Source organism: Poecilia formosa, unplaced genomic scaffold (assembly GCF_000485575.1).
Source record: "Poecilia formosa unplaced genomic scaffold, Poecilia_formosa-5.1.2 Scaffold69, whole genome shotgun sequence".
NCBI lineage: Eukaryota > Metazoa > Chordata > Actinopteri > Cyprinodontiformes > Poeciliidae > Poecilia > Poecilia formosa.
The window spans coordinates 1,165,000-1,182,593 of record NW_006800008.1 but is presented as its reverse complement, the minus strand read 5'-3'; positions in this window follow the sequence as shown (position 1 = coordinate 1,182,593).

Below are 17,594 nucleotides of genomic sequence, written 5' to 3'. Positions count from 1 at the left end.
AGAAAACGCTTGAAAGGAAAGAGAAGCTCCAGATCAGCCAATTAAAACATAAACGGTGCGAAAACTTGGTGTGAGCCACAAAGCGGCATACCTCTGGGTTTACTCTTGCAAGACAAATTGCCTTCACTTGCAGTGGTGACAACTCTGAATGGGAACGAAATTAACATCAATTATGGGCATTGATGCTTGGAGCACACGCCGCTTTGATCTGTAACCTTTGAGCTGAAAAGGCGGCTCCGTGTGAATGGACGCGGTCAGTCAGCCCTCTCCTGGAACCCGTCCAGCCTTCTCGTTGCTCTCGCAACAAAGGCCAGCGAAGAAAACCGGACACACTTGTCTTGGCTGCCCAGGCGGCTGGTTTGGCTCTCCTCCAGGTCTGCGCCGTTGGAGATACTCTGGTTCCTTTTCCCGGCCACGAGCCGCACATTTTGTTTCTGCCGATGGTTTTCGTAGCGTCTGAAAACCTTTTTCAGCAATGACTCATCGGGACAGTTGCTTTGATTTTAAAAAAAAAAAGGACCTTAAGAGGCAATTTGACCTCTTGTTACCTGTAGCTGAGGTGAAAAGACTCGTATTGAAAGTTATAATTCTTTTGAGCGAACAGAAATACATTTCCTCAGAGCAGACGGATGATATTTAAAAGTTAAATGTTTGTTTCTTTAAGTATCATTCATCTTATCCCCCTCGGTGTTTTACAAACTTACATCTTTTCTTGCCTAAGCTTTTTCACATCTCAAAACTTGCAGCTCATCCCCTCCACCGCTGCCTCCCAGATGAAGTGTCATTTGCTGAAAAAGCAAGTCTAGCTGTTTGATTGTGACCGGAACCTTCTCTTATTATCATTTAGAGTATGATTATAGTTGAAACTCTGCAGGCGTGAGCTGAGAAGTCATCAGAACGGAAAACGCTTCCAAGGTCACAGAAGTTTTCGTCTTCATAAAATCCCGTAAGAACTTCTCTGCTTCTCTCCAGCCATATTTTTATTTGAATAATTAGTCTTTTATATTGAGGGTAAATACAGTTTTATGAACTTGCTTTCGTGTCGGAGACTTTGCTGTCAGGACGTTTCTGATGAGCAGCCATTAAAGCTCGCACAGTTTGGTGTTTTGGTGCAGAAAATCATCATTCTTCTGCAACTTCTGGCTTCTGTTGTGAGCTACAAGTCAGAACACAATTGAAAAAAATAACTCAAAAGAACGACTTGTCAGTTTAGGAAGGATTACTCGAGACGTGGCAGCTTGAGCTATAACAAATGTATGTTTTGTGAGTTTTGGTCGTCCCTTTCTCTTGTGCTAATAACAAGTTTGGACATTAGGTCTGCACATCATATTTCCAAAAGGCTGGCTCGTGCACGCCGCTTTGTTCACAAAATGAGATTTCAGCTAATAGAAGTCCACTCATTCTTGTAATCAAATCGGCCGTGTGACGAGCGCCGTCGGCTACGGCGACAAAATGAGGGGAGCTTCGTAATTTGGTGCAAATTATGAAGGACTGCGCAGTAAACTGGTACCAGATCAGAGATTATCAGCCGAGTGCGGATCCCTTTGTCTATGAATAATAAGAAATTGAAATTGATTATGCCAAGTGGAGCAAGACCGTACAAATAAGATTGATTGGAAATTATTGCAAGTGAATAGAGGAGAAAGCAGGTTGGAGAAAATTGTGCTTCCATTTAGTGTTTTTGGGGATTAGACACATCTATACTGATCTTTAAAATCTGAAGGAAAATCTGTTAAATATAAGTGAAATCAAACCGAAGAGATGAAATAAAATAAAAAGTGATGAATCACGACGGAGGACGTGATTACCAATCCTTTCTCTCCGAACCTTGTTGGAATGCGTCGCGTTTCGGATATTTTTTGTAAAATACCAGGACATTTTCAGGAAGAAACGTTTTCTTCATACCTGGAAATCTCAAAAGAGCCAGAGCATCCAGAGTTCTGATGAATGTCTGCCAGCACTTCCTGTCAATATGATACCCAAAAAAAGAGAAAAGAAAACCCAAAGGAGAATTAAAAACGATGAAAATAAATCTTTGTTTTACACAAACTCTGTAAACCTAAAAAAAAACAAAAAAAAAAACGTAAATACGACACTGAAAAGGGAATAGTTTGGTTTTTGACTGCGACTACTTTCTTGACTTTACAATCTTTTGCAAAAATATAACACATAAATTCAAAAATATGTATTTTTAAAGATCTTATCTCAAACTGACCCCCTAAATGTCTCTGAAAATTACAAAGTTGGGTGTTTAAAATAAAAAACCTGTAATTGCGATCTCCTAGATGTGGAAGGTACGCAGTAGGAGTCGAATTGATGTTCCTGTGAAAGGAGAGGAGGAAAGGCAGCGGTGCAAAGTGCTGGCTGGCAAACGGCCAATACAACCGGCTGCAACGCAGGGGAAGAAAAGGAGCTTGACTTTTTGGCAGAGAGGACAGATGTAGCAGTCGAATGGCTCTTCCAGCTGCTGAAAGTGCTGCATCTCTAAAGAGGTGATGGCTTAAACATGTCGTTTTGACTTTGAATATTTAAAAAAATGCAAAATTGAAGAACAAAAACTGCTAACCAGTGCTAGGAACGGGAGTGATGTCCAAAGCCTCCTGGAGTTTCCCAAGGGTAAAAGTGAAGCGTAGGATCCTGAATCAGCCCTGTGGGACGTCTGAACAACCTGAGAAAGGAGGAAACCAGGATCTGCATGCAGGTCAGAGGTCCTGAGCCGACTGCCTCTGATCCAGAGGAGCCCCGGCCCCGCAGCTCGTGATGGGCGAAGCCCCCACATCCTCTGAACGGGGCTCCGGCAAACTGTTCATGTGAAAAGTGCTGCCTTTACAGACGCAGAGCTTCAAAGTGCAGCAACAAAAACTACAAGCACAAAAGGGACGGGGTGAGGGATGGATGGCTTAGGAAAAATGCCGGGAGAATTATAAATATTTTTCCATCGTCAAACAGAAGTCACCTGCCAGACTTCCTGTGCTTTTTTCAGAACCCCAAAATTCAGTTTATCCCATTCGCTTTCGCACACTCAGCTCAGGACTGGATAAAACGTGAGCCGGTAGACTCAATGCAGTCGCTGCACCTCTATCACCAATGTGCACAAATATCCTGGCAGTTTTTCCATTAAATAAGAAATGCAATTAAAATCGTAATGTCAATGAACAACACGTTTTGCCATGATCCTCCAGCCACTTCCTGTTTTCTTCTTCGGGGTTTGCGCCAGTAGCAACATCTGGTTGTTGATCATCTGATACAAAATATGTCTTTTCATTCCAGTTTTGCAAAATAAACCAATCTTAATTTAGCCAAAAAGAACCATCTCGTCCTAGCGCCAAACTTTTTTTTCTTTAAATTGTGCAAGTCAACGGAAACTCTCAAGCCGGCTGCATTTTGCTGAATGTGTTGAGAAGAAACTCTGAAGAAAAGGCGACTCTTTGTTGGGTTCAGCCCAGAACTGCTGAGGAACTCCAGCAAAGGTGGTTTGGGTGCAAGAAATCCAACTTTGGCGTCGCACATCAATAAGTTAAACCCTGCAGATGGGAAACATACCTGATGCCTTTTGCAAAGCTCTGACGGGAGTTAATCAGCTAAAAATACAGCCAAGCTGTTCAGTATAAAATATGCTGGGGAGGAAATGGTGATTAATTTTTACTCTTCCTTGCAGGCAAATATTGCCTCCGTTAAACTGCAGCTTTTCTTTAATATGTTACAGTATTAATAGTAGTATTATCAATAATTTAGTAGATGTAACTATTAAATAATCGAGGCATGATTTAAGACAGAACGGTTAATTTTACTTCAGAGTTGCAAAGTCAACCTGTTTGTGGCTCTAAAATGGAAGAAATTATACTTGTTACATTATATTGGATGGTTTTGTAGACAGAAAAAGTGTCTACCCACCCTGTGTCTGTTTTTAGAAACCAGCCACAGTGAATATTTCAGTCTAATGAGGACGAGATAAAGGGAGGCTCACTGCAGTTGGGTACTTAATGGCTTCTAAGTTATAGATGAGCGGCCGAAAGGTTGAAGCCGAAGTGAAAACTCAAGAGAACGGCATTATTCTCACAGCGAGTTAATTGGTGCCGCCTGTTGTCTCTGGGTGTATTTTCAACTCTTAATCCTGGCTTTCCATCATCACAGCAGTCTGTTTCTTTGGCACTCAGATCAGGTTATAATGACCAAAACACTTTGGTAAAAACGAGAACAGTGTATAAAGTCCCTCCAAAAGAAAAACAAATCCCGACAAAAGAATTATGCACTTAAAAATGAATCTTTCTGGCGTAAGGAGAGTGTATAAGACGTGACACAGATCGTTCACGACTTCACTGGCATCTCTAAACCGTTGGACGACATATTTAAAAGCTGCTTCCTGCTGGTTGAGAGTAAATACTTTGATGGCGCCCCGGTCTGCGCTCTGTTTGCTTGGGCCACGTTCAGCATCATGCAATCCTCCACGTTCCTTTATTTATCTGTCTCAGTCTGCCTGTTTGAGCTCTGATCTCCATTAACTCCAGCAGGACTTATCAGCTTATTGTGCAAACAGTTTTGACACAGAAACAAGATGGATGGGGAAGCTGAGGGAGTCAGAGGTGCAGGAGAATACTGCCGAACACGACTTTTAAGATTTACTTGGAGTAGGACGAAAAATGGTTTGCATCACTTCACTTTTTGTTTGAAAAAAAAAAAAAAAAAACTACAAACGCTACTCAATAAATTAGAATCTCGACAAAAAGTAAATTTAATTCAGTAATTTAGTCCTGAATGCTGAACCATAAATAGACACGGTTCACTTTGTGCTGCGTCAGGAAGTAAATGATTGTATTCGTTTTCTATTCTTCCTAATCTGAGTGTAATTTGATCTCCTTCTCAGCAGTTTTTGACATGTCATTGTAATCCCAGAGATTAACAAAGCAGTAAGGAGACGCCTCATTCAGTGGAAATGTGAGACAATAGCCCAACCATGTTAGCCAATCTCATGCCAAGTCATGCAGACGTTCTGTTTACAATGAGGAAACAATCATTTATTAATAATTAAGTCAATAATTTATCGCCTCAGATAAATAATTTGAGTGGCTGTGATGGCAGGAAAACTTATTTTCTGATTAATTTTCATGCAGTCCAGCTCCTGGCTTTAGTGGCAGCTGCTTTGTGTTTTTTGCCAGATCGCGTCTAAAAAAGGCAATCCTCTTCCTCTGCTGGCTTTTTGAATGTCTGAAGAACTCTGATACATGCTGTCTGAAGCACTGCTTTGGATTTGGAATCAGGTGACACACTTTTTACGTCTCTGACGGATGCTGAGCATGTCGAAGACGTGGAGAAAAAGAAACGCATCAGTTGAAAATAAACTTGAGGCCTTTTGCTTCCCCGGATTGATGGATGTAATTTAGCAAATTGTTCCTATTTAACTGGGTAAAAGCGCTTCCTGCTCCCTTTGTTTTTCCTGTTTGTGTCCGAGGCTTTGATCAGCCAATCAGAAAGCTGCTGTGGGAAATGGTTCTGCTGTTCCACGAATCAAAGACATGAAATATTAGATCTTTTCCCACCACATTTTCATAAACACGGTGTAAACGAAGTCTGCTTGTAGATACAGAAAGCATTTTAGCTCAGTTAGCGATATCTGCAGATTGGTACAGATCACCTGTGATTTCTTTACTCTGAAAATCATATTTTATAGATTCAGTGACGTAACGCTATCATTAATCCAAAAGTTATCTTAAAGGGTTTTAGAAACTATTAAAATGTTTGAGAAAAGTTGACCCAGTTCAAAAAATAATTATTGCTGCTGAAAATCGACTAAAACCTTCTGCTTATCATTTATCACAAAGTTTTATCTGCTGTGCTTTTGCATGGCAATTTGGGCATTTGGGTCTGACTGCTCAACCCTAAAATGATCCCTCATTACCAGAAGACAAAGCTTTCTCTTACAGCTCATTATGTGAGAATCCATCTGACAGATTATTGTGGTATTTTGTAAAAATAGTCTAAGTCAGCAGTTTGACTACATCATGTGTTTATAAACAGCAAAAATCAGGATTATTAGAGAGTTACTGTTATTTCTTCATATCCTGGTGATTTTTTTGAAAATTGCTCATGCTTAACTGTGACCCACCAACAAATCCTGTCTTTTTTTTTTTTTAAACTGTGTCTAAAAACAGATCCAGGGTCATTCCTGCTTCTGTCTGCATGCTGAGTCTGTTTGCATGCTGGGTTGCTTTCGCTCTGTTTGGTGTTCGCCCACGTTTGTTTACTGTACTGAAGCTCATCCAGTTTCCAGTCTCCCTACTTGATTGAGGTGCAGCTTTTAACTGGCAACATGCAAAATAACTTGCAGTAAAATGTGCAAGCTCCTCTTTCTTTGGGGGAAAAAAAGAAAAGAAAAGCTCAGAAACAGTTGCAATAAATATTTGATCAAGTCGGCACCGTCGATGTTTCTTTTACTCGAATTCTGTTCATTGATCTTGAAAAATGTGTCTTCTTCTTATACCTACACTGTTTTCACCCAGATTTGAGGAAAATATACTTTGAATTCTGCTTTTATAAACATAACTTTGCAGCAACACGCTTCGTTTAAGTGTTTTGTTGTTTCATTTACCTTTTTAGCTGCTTAATCTTTGATTTTAGTGGATTCCTTGTCGAGTGACTTCAGATGTTTTGACCAGCCAGTGGATATGATGAATGTGAGATGGCATAAGAAGGTGTGAAAGCACATATTGTTGCACATTTTTTTCAATAAACACCAATTTCCTGCAACAAGTCTCAAACACCGTTCCTGCCTTTTCACACCTTCCTACTTCCACGCTTTTATTTTGCTATTTTAGAACGAAGCCAGAAGCAGCCCTTGTGTGGAGTTTCTCCTTTTATTTAATAATATCAGTGTGTGGAAGTCTGTCTTTCGTTTGCTCGCCCACTCGTCACACCTCTCAGGTCTCATTTAACAAGTATGAAAGGGGGGGAAAAAATAGTGGTGATTGGTTTCTCTGTGGTGCGTTTGGCAGTGATGTGGTTCCATCTGCAATCACGCGTCTCTATACTTAGACATGCTTTGCTGCTTTGAGCAGAATCTTGCACGGGCAATTAGAGTGAACCGTTGTCTCGTTTAAAATTACAGACCCCAATCAGATCGTCGTTTTATTTAAAAAAATCAGCATCTCCATCCTGGCATTCTGCCCCAGCAACTGGCTGATGTACAGTAGCGTCCAATTGATGTTTTGAGGTATTTTATTCTACTCTTTGCTCCCAGTTCTTACTGGTGGATTTTTTTAAATGTTCATTACTGTCCTGCTCACTGTAGTCATCCTGAACTATAGTCATCATGACAGGAAGTTCCTTTAATCTGATTCTGCACCAAAAACCTTATTTTACTAATAGAAATTGGAAGCAGGCTGTACTGCAACTTATTAGCCTCAATTATATCCTATTTTTCCAGTTATTTATTTCTACATATGTGTCATAAAACTTAGATTTAGCTCACTCAGTACCTTAAAAACAAACGGTGGAATGCAAATCAGAATTGCGAAAGCTGAGATTTTGCACACAAGCAGAACATTTTCTTTTCCTGTGAGAAACGTCTGATTGTAACTCCTTGACATTCGAACAGTAGAGGCTGTAAACACATGAAATTTGACTTACCAGTACAAAAAACATTTTTTTAAAACTGCAAACAAAATGCATGAATTCACATTATGTAGCCACATCAGCCTCCTTGGTTCTCTAGCAGTGATTTCTGAACTCAGATCCCAGATAATTGTCTGACTGCTTCTGGCTTCCTAAGGCGTTGGCGTCTGCTGAAGCGACTGCAGCAGCTAGCTTGTGTCTGTGTGGTTGTTTGTTTCTCTGATGTTCTGGCCATCCAGCAGGAACGAACTTGTTGCCGACTGCTGTGACAGACGACGCTCCTTCTGCAACCCTAAACAGAACATTTCAGAGGAGCGTTAGTCGTTTAATTTTAAGTTCCGGTTTTTGCATTTTAGTCCTGTTACGACAACAAACGTCAATGTGTTAACAGTGAGCCAAAGCATCATGACTACTTTCTGTAGTCTGCAGAATTGAAAATGGCCGCCCCGACCAGACAGCGGTGCAGAATGCATCACGCTTTAATTGTAAAGTCAGATTCTGAAGCAGTCCATGAAGGGCTGTGCCTCTTGTGTTAATGTTAATAACACATAATGCTATTATCTACACTTCAGATTTACTCATCTCCCTGCTTTCTGTAAATAGTGGAGTTAATAGCATGAATCACTCGTGTAGCCTGAAAAGTGTAATTTACTCTAAAGTGGGGAAATTATGCAAAAAGAATAAGAGCTCCATGTTTGAAAGGGAATCTAGTCTCCCTGTTTTCAGCTTCAAACTTTTACTCTGTGACTCTCCTTCGACAACTTTTATAGGAAAACAATATTACCATTTTATTTTGCTTTTCTGAAGTTCATCTGTCTGAATCGGAAGCAAACTGTAGGTTTTACTCGCCTTCAAGGCTTTGCAGAAAACTTGAGCTGTCAGAAAATTCAGCCCAATAAAGTACTTCCTGTGTGTTTGAAATTATCCGCAGAACCCTGTCAAACGATTCCTGTTTACTTGTAAATGTAGCAACATGTGAAACATAATGGACTCTGTTCAGACTGGACACTGAAAATGTGCATTCTCCAAGTCTGATCCGGTTTAAACAGGATTTTAGTTAAGGAAGAAAATATAGTGGCCCAGCATCAAGCATGTCTGCCTTGTGTTCAGCAATCAAGCAGAGGCGCACACACACACACACACACACACACACACACACACAGGCACTGAGAGGCGAAGGAGGTGATTGATTGGCTGCAAAGCGGCTGAGTAGAGCTGGATGTGGAGGCTTTTGTGTATCTGTGCATCAATATGAATAACATGAAAAAGCAAGTCTATAGCACAGACTCCTTATTTTCTTACATTTGTAGTTATAAATGTGTAAAATAAAAAGCACAGTCAGATGTGTAGCTTTTGATTGCTCCTATTATTTCGTCATAGAGGATTTGCATTGAGAATTTGCAGGATTTTTGCATCATCATTTGCATCAGTGAGTAGTAACAGCTCAACAAGCAGCTTGTCCAAAGTTTGTCAATATTTTTCAACGATCAGCGCCCGGCTGACGGTTAATTGTCGTGCTGCCGTTCTGGTTGAAAAACCGAACCGCGTCTGTCTGCTCCTCTCACTCTGCAGAGACGTCAGAGGACGGATTCTGAACAAGACTTGGGTCTTTGAAAATGAATGTGGAACCACAATGTCACAGAGGTTTTCCATCCCACATGATCACAAATTATGTTTAAATAAATTTCTAATCAGTCTAATTTAACTTGGTACGTTTAAGTGTCACTGTTTCCAAACTTGTCTTTATCTTTAGGTTTCCTTGATGCCAAATAAAAATCACAAAATGCTCATTTTGGTGGTTTGAAAAGATAAGTTACATAAACAATTAGACACTTCCTTAGTTATATTCCAACATTAATAAACTGTTATTATTATGATATATCATTATTATGATCTTCTACATCATAATACATCCTGTGCTGATCAGGACAGGATGTAGACTAATCACATTAGTCCATGAATGTGATTAAAATTGATTTTGGTTCTTCTGTGTTTATGTTGGGTGTCATTACATCCTTTCAGCACCTTGTTCTTCTCTGTTCCTCTGCTAAACTGCAATGATTGCCTTTGGTTTCTCTTTGATTTTGTCTTGCAGTTTTCAACAATTTGCCAGAAGTTAAATAAATAATAGAAGCGGTCATCGTTTGATGCAAGTATTATTAGACTTTCCATTGATTTTTACCTTTTTCTCCCGTTTGGCACGCCAAACACTGAGATATTATGTATTTTTCCTGGTAATTAAATGTGCCAACACTGAAAACTCCTGCTGTTTTAATTTGTAAATGGATCAAACGAGACATGTTTTCATGCAGTCGCTGTTTTCTGTATTGTTTGATTCCAACGTACAACACCGATCAAGGAACGCAAATCACTTTTATTTCTTTTAATGAAATAAAATTCATTCATAGATCAAAATTCATACACAAATCGGTGTGTTTGTATAACAAGTCATAGAAAACCTGAGCAATTAGAAGTGACAGTGGAAAGTTGAAAGTTGTTTTTTTTACACGCTCAGCAGGGAATTAAGCACAATATTTCTGGTATATAAATTGTTCAGGTTTTTGTACAGAGAAGATCCAAATATAGTATTTCTGAACATTTTTTTTACTTCATATTTCTACACCTTTCATGTATTTACAGAAACATGAAGGGAAACTTTCTTTTGAAAACCCACACACCCACGTCTTTCTTTTAAATAAAAAAAAACCTCTTGATGCTTTCATTGCTACGTGCAATGAAAGCATGATATTTATTTTATCAAGTTGATGAAATAAAAAAATATTATTTGGCTTTTTTTTTAATTTTTTTTTTTAAGAAGATAAATTCACGAGTGAAAATGGGACTAAAAGGAAGAGTGATGTAAACATAACAACGTTCCAATGTGTTTTTACTGAACATTACATTAGCAGATTACAATCTGGACTCCATTTAGTAGAATATACAGGAAAATATTCCTGATATTACACTGAAATTTCAGCATGTATCACAGCAGGAGATGATATAACATCAGCGCTGCGCAGCGTTTACCGTGATGGTCTTATTGGGCTGCAGGCATCCGGCGTGAAGGACAGTATTAACAATAAAAAGTGGTAGAATCGCGCGTGCATGCCAAGCAGCTCTGAGTGAATCCCAGGCAGAAAGGAGCGAAACTCGTACAGGAGTTTGTTTAACTCGTATTTCTTCTGGCTGGTCCCAGTGTGTTTATAATTCATGTTTCTACCAGCTTTTCCTTCAGGCCTGCAGCCAAGCTCTGCCTCAGCACCGTCTCAGTGAATTTTTATCAAAGACTAAATGGGCCTTTTGTTACGAAATTAAATGTGTTAAAGGTTGTTTGACAGTATTTCTATACAGCTTTCTTTTGAGGCCTTTCAGCTTCTCGCCGTGTTTTGAAAAGAGGATATAGGTTTTTGTTTTTGTCAGGAAAAAAGAAGAGAAGAAGATGGTTGTTCATAAAAACCAAACTGACAGGCGAAGGGATTAGAACGGTGTCAAAGTATGAGCTGATGTCCTTCCTTTGTAAAGTTTTTATCCTCGTAAACAGCGGAAAGCGGCTGTGATGTCAAGAGCTCTAGTTTTAGACTTAATTGTCTTAATTGGTCTGATTATCCACACCTGTGATGATGATGATGATGATGATGATTTTAGAGCTGGTTTCTGTTGCTGCTGAAACTCATGTTTCTGTTCTCTTTATCTCTATAAACTCTGGCTTTTCTTTGGCATTAGAAATAAGAGGAACATTTTATTGTGTTAGTTTACCTTTGTGAGCAGAACCACTTGGGACAGATTTCAATTGATTTGCAGAGACAATTAAGAGACCACTTACAATGATCCGTTTCTTTGACTTTACTCCTCATAGGTTTATGTTTGAGTAAAATGAACTTTGTTCTTTTATTCCATGAACTACTGACAGCATCTGTCTGCAGTTCCAAGCAAAATCATAGTATTTATTTGCAGAAAACGAGAAATGGTCAAAATAAAAAGTTGCAGTGTTTTTTGCACAGCGTCACGTTGCAGTGCAGCGTTTTGACGAAGGCTGACCTTCATGTGAAGCAGACATGCGAGTATTCTAAGAACTACACTTGAATCCAGCCCAGGTTTTCACAATCGATGCCTTCTTGGATAGCCGAGGGAACATGAAAACGTTTTGGATCACTTCTCCTCATCAGCCTGCCTGGCAAATTATGAAACTGCAAGACGTGGAAGGAGCACGCATTGATCTCTGAACGTCGGCTCCGGGGTTCTGTACTTACCTCGGTCGGCTCACTAGGGCTTGCAGCCTGAGTGATTTCAATGCTACAGTGCAGGTCAAGCGTCTGCAGTGAGGTGATATGATGTTTTACAGAGAGGAAAACTCAGCTCATTCCTGAAACTGGTTCGTCTGAATCTTAGCAGTTTGTGCGATTTTCACTATCTGACAAGTTGAGCGACTTTTGACTGTTTTTCTTTGAGGTTTTATGTCAACATAAAATTAATTTACTGTAACGCTAAGGACTGCATAACTATCCTATAAAATATCACTGCATTTCCTCCCACTGCAACAGAAACTCGATACCCAGGGTGGTTTTGTCCAGCAGTGGCTCGTGTCTGATTACTGTAAAAACTGAGTTGCAGCAGGAGCCAAGAAGAATCTATACCAATAGATTGGCAATGGATGGAATTGCATCACAGATTGAACTTGTGGAGTTTAAATTTAGAAATGTTCATAGAAACCAATCAAGCAGCCCATCAGCTAATCATGCGTGATTATGTCGAGAGGAACCGGGCAACGCTCTGCGACCGCAGCGCAATGATTAAAAAAAGAACCGCTCTCACACCCACGCACACAACGCCAAAAAAATAAAAAAATTAAATCTACGCTCTGCAATTATAGGTGTTATTTTTCCAGTAAATCAAAGCTGGGAGTTTCTGGTGCATTGTTCAAGTTTAGCACGGTAAACAGCTGTGCGGTTGAGTTAAGAGAGGATAAAAATAGGTTAGACGTGCACACATGTCTTGTTTTACCACTAATGTTTATTCAGACGGCTTTGTCTAAGTCTTTTTTTTTTCTTGCACTATATAGAGAAAAATCAATACAATTTGTTCTACCCTGATTAGGAGCTAAACTAAATCTCTTGTCATGATTTTGAGGTGGTAGGAGATGTTCTTAAAGCAATCAAAATGTCGCTTTAAGAAAGCATTTGGTTTTTGCAGCTGCAGTTTCCTCCCAGTTAAGCTTTTTTTATTTTTATTTTTTTAGATACATTTTACAGAAAAAATGTCTAACGTGTGGAAAAATGAGATTGATGATTGTCCTTTCAGAGCTGCCGTACAAATTGTGAATCTTCATATGTGCTAAGTTATCATAAAATCTGAAGTTTGTTCCTGGGTGGTTAACTCGGGGCTTGTTTTTGCCGTTCAAAGTTCATTTAGTCTTAGAAGTCACATTTTATATTTTACCATTTCGTGACTTTTGACTCCAGAATTTAATGTTCTGTACCAGTCCATTAGCTGCAGCACAAACTCAAAGCTGAACCACACGCGCTTCAATCAAATCCACTTTTTTTTTTTTTTTTTCGGTCGGTGCCGTCAGAATTTTTCAAATAAATTCAGTTCAAATTTTGATGCATTTCTTTAGCTGTTGATGAATTTAGAGCTTTAGCGGAGGAGCAAAAGAAACAAGTTTCATCTGATTGGATGGTTGGTGAATATAAAGGAATATGAGGATGTCTTGTTTTTGTGTCGAACATTTCCCTCCTATTTGTTTGTTAGCCGGATTCCTCCTTCTCCGTATCGTTAGCCGGATTCCAGCAGCAAGTGTTTTGGCCGGAGCGCCACACGTCTCCGCGCTCCCTGAGTGGAACATTTGAGTGCAGTGACAAACTGAATAGCTGGATTTCCTCTCCTGCTTGCCACTGTTATCTCCACTCACCGTCGGTACAGATATGTTTCCTCTGTAATTCCCCAGGCGGTGTTGCTGTTTTCTTTTTAAAACCGTGTGTTTGTGCAAGCTGAGAGGTTCAAAGGCCGTCCGGGGGATACAATCAAATTCTGCCAGCATACATCTGCCATTCTCTGTCTGTACCTGCGCAGTGTAAGAATATGGCGCGGGCTTAGTGCCAAACAAAAGCATTATTTTATTTTATTCATTGCAGAGCATGAGGGTAGATCAGCCGGTCTCACTGTTGTTTGGGATGTGGAAATCCTAGTTTTTGTTTTCACTTGGAAAAATGTTTCTCATGATTTTCTGGTAGGTTTTACGTAGATTAAACTAATCACAATTAGGAACAGGAGCAAGTCTGTGCATTTGCAGTGAACGCCAAGATTGCTATTTTTATCTGTATTTGCATCGCTATCAAATAAAACCTGACAGAAAATAAATTTGGTAGCAAACCTGCTGCTTGAATAGCTACACCAAGATGCTTCCTAAATACACACTTTACCTTCTAGGTACAAACTGAAAAGCCAGTCAGGAACCAAACTATGTCATTTAATTAATTATTCCATAAAGGGAGAGATTTTATGTGTTCATTAACAAAGCTGCTTGTGGTTGTCAAATAAAACCTGTCCAGTGAATCCAGTTTTTATTTGTCTCACTTCTCTTATTGATGAAGTGAAACAGCTTTGTTCCTGTTTCTACATGAACAAATCTGGATATGGAATATAATTACCGTGTAAGTAGTTTAGTTTGTTGAGACACTGAAATCTCAGGATATTTTCTTGACTCTTCCATGGTGATGGTATTTTTTTCACCCTTTAAAATGTAAAGTGGAAATGTATATCTATAGGTAATCATAAAATGTCTCAACAATTGGAGTTCACACCTCTTGCCTGCGGGGGCGCTGCTGCACCAAGAAGGAAATGACACAAAAACCTTCGAAGAAGACATGAGCGCAACTTCTTCCTTAACAAAATGTAAACATATATGAAGTAGAATCAGATTGGAGCAGCTGTAGGATTTCTCTATGTTTTTGATCAAAGTCGACGAGCCATTTCCCCCGCTAACGCTAGCCTTGCGTATTTGTTTTGGTTGCATTTACCCAGAATGCCCTGCGCTGGAGTCCACTTCCTGCTCCGGTCCTCGTGGCATTCACATTTGCATTCAAACCGTGCAGAGACTAAGGTTTTTAAACGAACCAGACTTTGTAAACACAGGGACTAGAGTTTGACTAAAGCGAACTAAACAGGGCCGATGTGAATGCTCTCTGAACCAGTAAGTGGACTATAGCACCTTATGGCTGCTTTGGTGGCAAATTTAGGAAGCCATGTCAAATGACTTCAGTTAAAACACTCTAAGGTTCACAGATACAATCTGTTGCTTTAGTTTCTTAACGTTTATTCTATTGGTGGAGAAAAATGTCAGACTATAAGAGATGTAATGTTACCCTCAGTTCTGCCTCATTTCTCCCATCTGCTCTTTCAAAATCTTAAAGAAATTCAAAACTAAAACTCTCCTGTGAGAAATGCATGTGGCTTAAAAACTGCTTTTAAGTGAAACTGTTTCAATCAGTTTTAAAACAAGAACAATGGGAAAGAAGGAAAAAGCTTTCTTATTCTGCAGGACGATTCTGAAACTGCAGCACAAGAGCTGATAAAAATGAGTTTCGCTATCCACATTAACAGAAGGCAGAACAAACTGTTTACAGATGCACATTTAGATGCATTTCAAATTTGGCCGTGTAAGACATCAGAGGTGCAGCTTAAATGAAGGACGTCAACACCGGCGAGGACGATATGAGGCGCTGAAAAGATGGACGAGCGAACGAGCTGGGAGAAAAGTAAGAGAAATGAATGGTAGCGTTCTCAAGGAGAAGGCGAGATAAGGCAACGGTTTCATATCGGCGAAAACACATTTCAAGAGAAAACAATGCTGCTACCCTTCGATTAGTTTCACCTGCATGATCCTAAAGGCGACCTGGAGTGACATCACCGCTCCGTAACGAGGGGAAAACAGAGACACCGGAAGAAAGACTTCACCTTGGACGGCGCAGCTGGTAAAAAACAAAAATCTCTGATATGGCAGGCTGATGAGCTCTCATCCATTTACTGAATCCATGTTTTGAATATTGATTCTTTGCTTGGCGTCCACACGAGTCTGAAAGCTTTTTACACGGCTGAGCTTCGAGTTTGATTTGAGAAAAAAGCTCCCCTCAAAAAAGTCAGGATTGTTTTCCTGCACAGCCTCAAACAAATTAAAACTTAAATACTTTTAAATACAGATTTATTTATTTTTTTTTACATTTTGTCATGTAAACATGATTTGTTTTACCACTAATTATGATTTAAATCAAAGAAAACTATTTTGTGGACCTGTTGACCCGTTCTGGTTGATTTTTCTGCACGCCTGACACGCTCTCTAAAAATCCCCGAGACTTTCACACAGTAACACGCTGAAATAGAACATCAACCCAGACCACATCATAAAACAAGCCCAGCAAAGACTAAATTTCCTCAGGCATGTGAAGAAGTATCCTGTCAGAAGACACCTGCAGATCCAGCCCTGCAGACCAGCGGATCATCTGTCAGTGTGCGGCCGGGAGCCTCCGTGTTTCCCTCCAGAAAAGAGAGAGGGAGAAAACTGGAGAGTGTTGTCACTAAAGCCTGACATAATTGCTTGCAACCTCTCTGCTGTCAGCTTGTTCCATATAAAGCACACCTTTCACCACGAAAAAAGCTGTTTTTCCTTCTGCCGAGGTCACAAAAAATGACAACCTTTGACCAGGTTGTTTCTGTGGAGCCTTATGCAACACGCACAACAGAGCAAATTTATTTCCACCGTCATGCATCATTCACTTTATGCCATTAATCATTTAGATTTCCCCACAGCGTCGACATAAAGAGACCACCTCCAACTGAAGCCTCTCGTATTCGCATTGATGTTTTCCAGGGTGTGGCGGCGTGTCGTCCTCATGTGGTTATTATTTTCTGCCTTTTTCTGCTCCAAAACAATAAGGATCTAGTCAATAATTAAACTATTTCTACATGAGAAGTTTTTATAACTCCTGTGCTCAGAGTAAAAGCTCCGAGAGACACGGTTTATTGGTGGATAGGTGAGGAAAGATAATTCAGAAACTTTATCATAGTCGTTGTATTTTATAGCAACATGATGGCGGCTAAAAGTTTCTCATATTTTTCTTTATGAATGCAACTTTACAGTTCCCTGGAGAACTGTTTATCCTCCTAAATATGTCTTCACTTTTGGCCTAATGTGCCAAAAAAAAAAACAACAAAGCTAGACAGAAACAATACAGGATTTTTAACTTTCGTTTTAAATTTTTTTCTTATAATTTCACAATCTGCTTTTGCTTTTTTCCCTTCTTTTACAGAGAAGTATAAAAACATCCATCTGATGAGCTGCCATAGTTATTTCAAATCAGATAAGTTATGTACATTTAGTTTGCTTCAAAACTGGAATTTATTTTCACCCAGGTGTAATGGAACAAGAAAGACGGCAGGAAATCTCATTAAATGATTATCTGAGTCATTTAGAAACTCGTGTTTGTTTGATTCCACCAAGTGAAGGATTTAAGAGATGCTAGTTGGCGAGAAGCAACTGATTAAGTATTAGAATCGGCTTCGTTATGTTTGCCTCTATCGCCTTTCAGCTAAAACATTTCTGTTAATTTCCATATATGCAGATTTTTAGCATGTTGCACTTTTGTTGTAGTAACCAAGAAGCTTCATATCGAAGTTAAGGGCTGGAGCAGCGTTTTATGATGGATTCTCTTCATATTCAAACTACGGATTTCACAATTTCCCAGTCAGAAATGAAGCAAGAATATCATAAAAATGGGAACTCAACAGTTTAGTACCCAATATGGCTGTTTGCATGCAGAATCACTAAAAGTGGCCAAATTAAACTTTTGCACTTTTGGAAGTTTGCATCTCATTAAACATGTGGCTTTTGTGGCGAGTCTGTGAAATGAAATTTAATTAACTCAAAGTAAAAACAAACATTAAAACAGTTTATCATGCCCATTTATGTGCAATTTCACATTATTTGTTCGAAA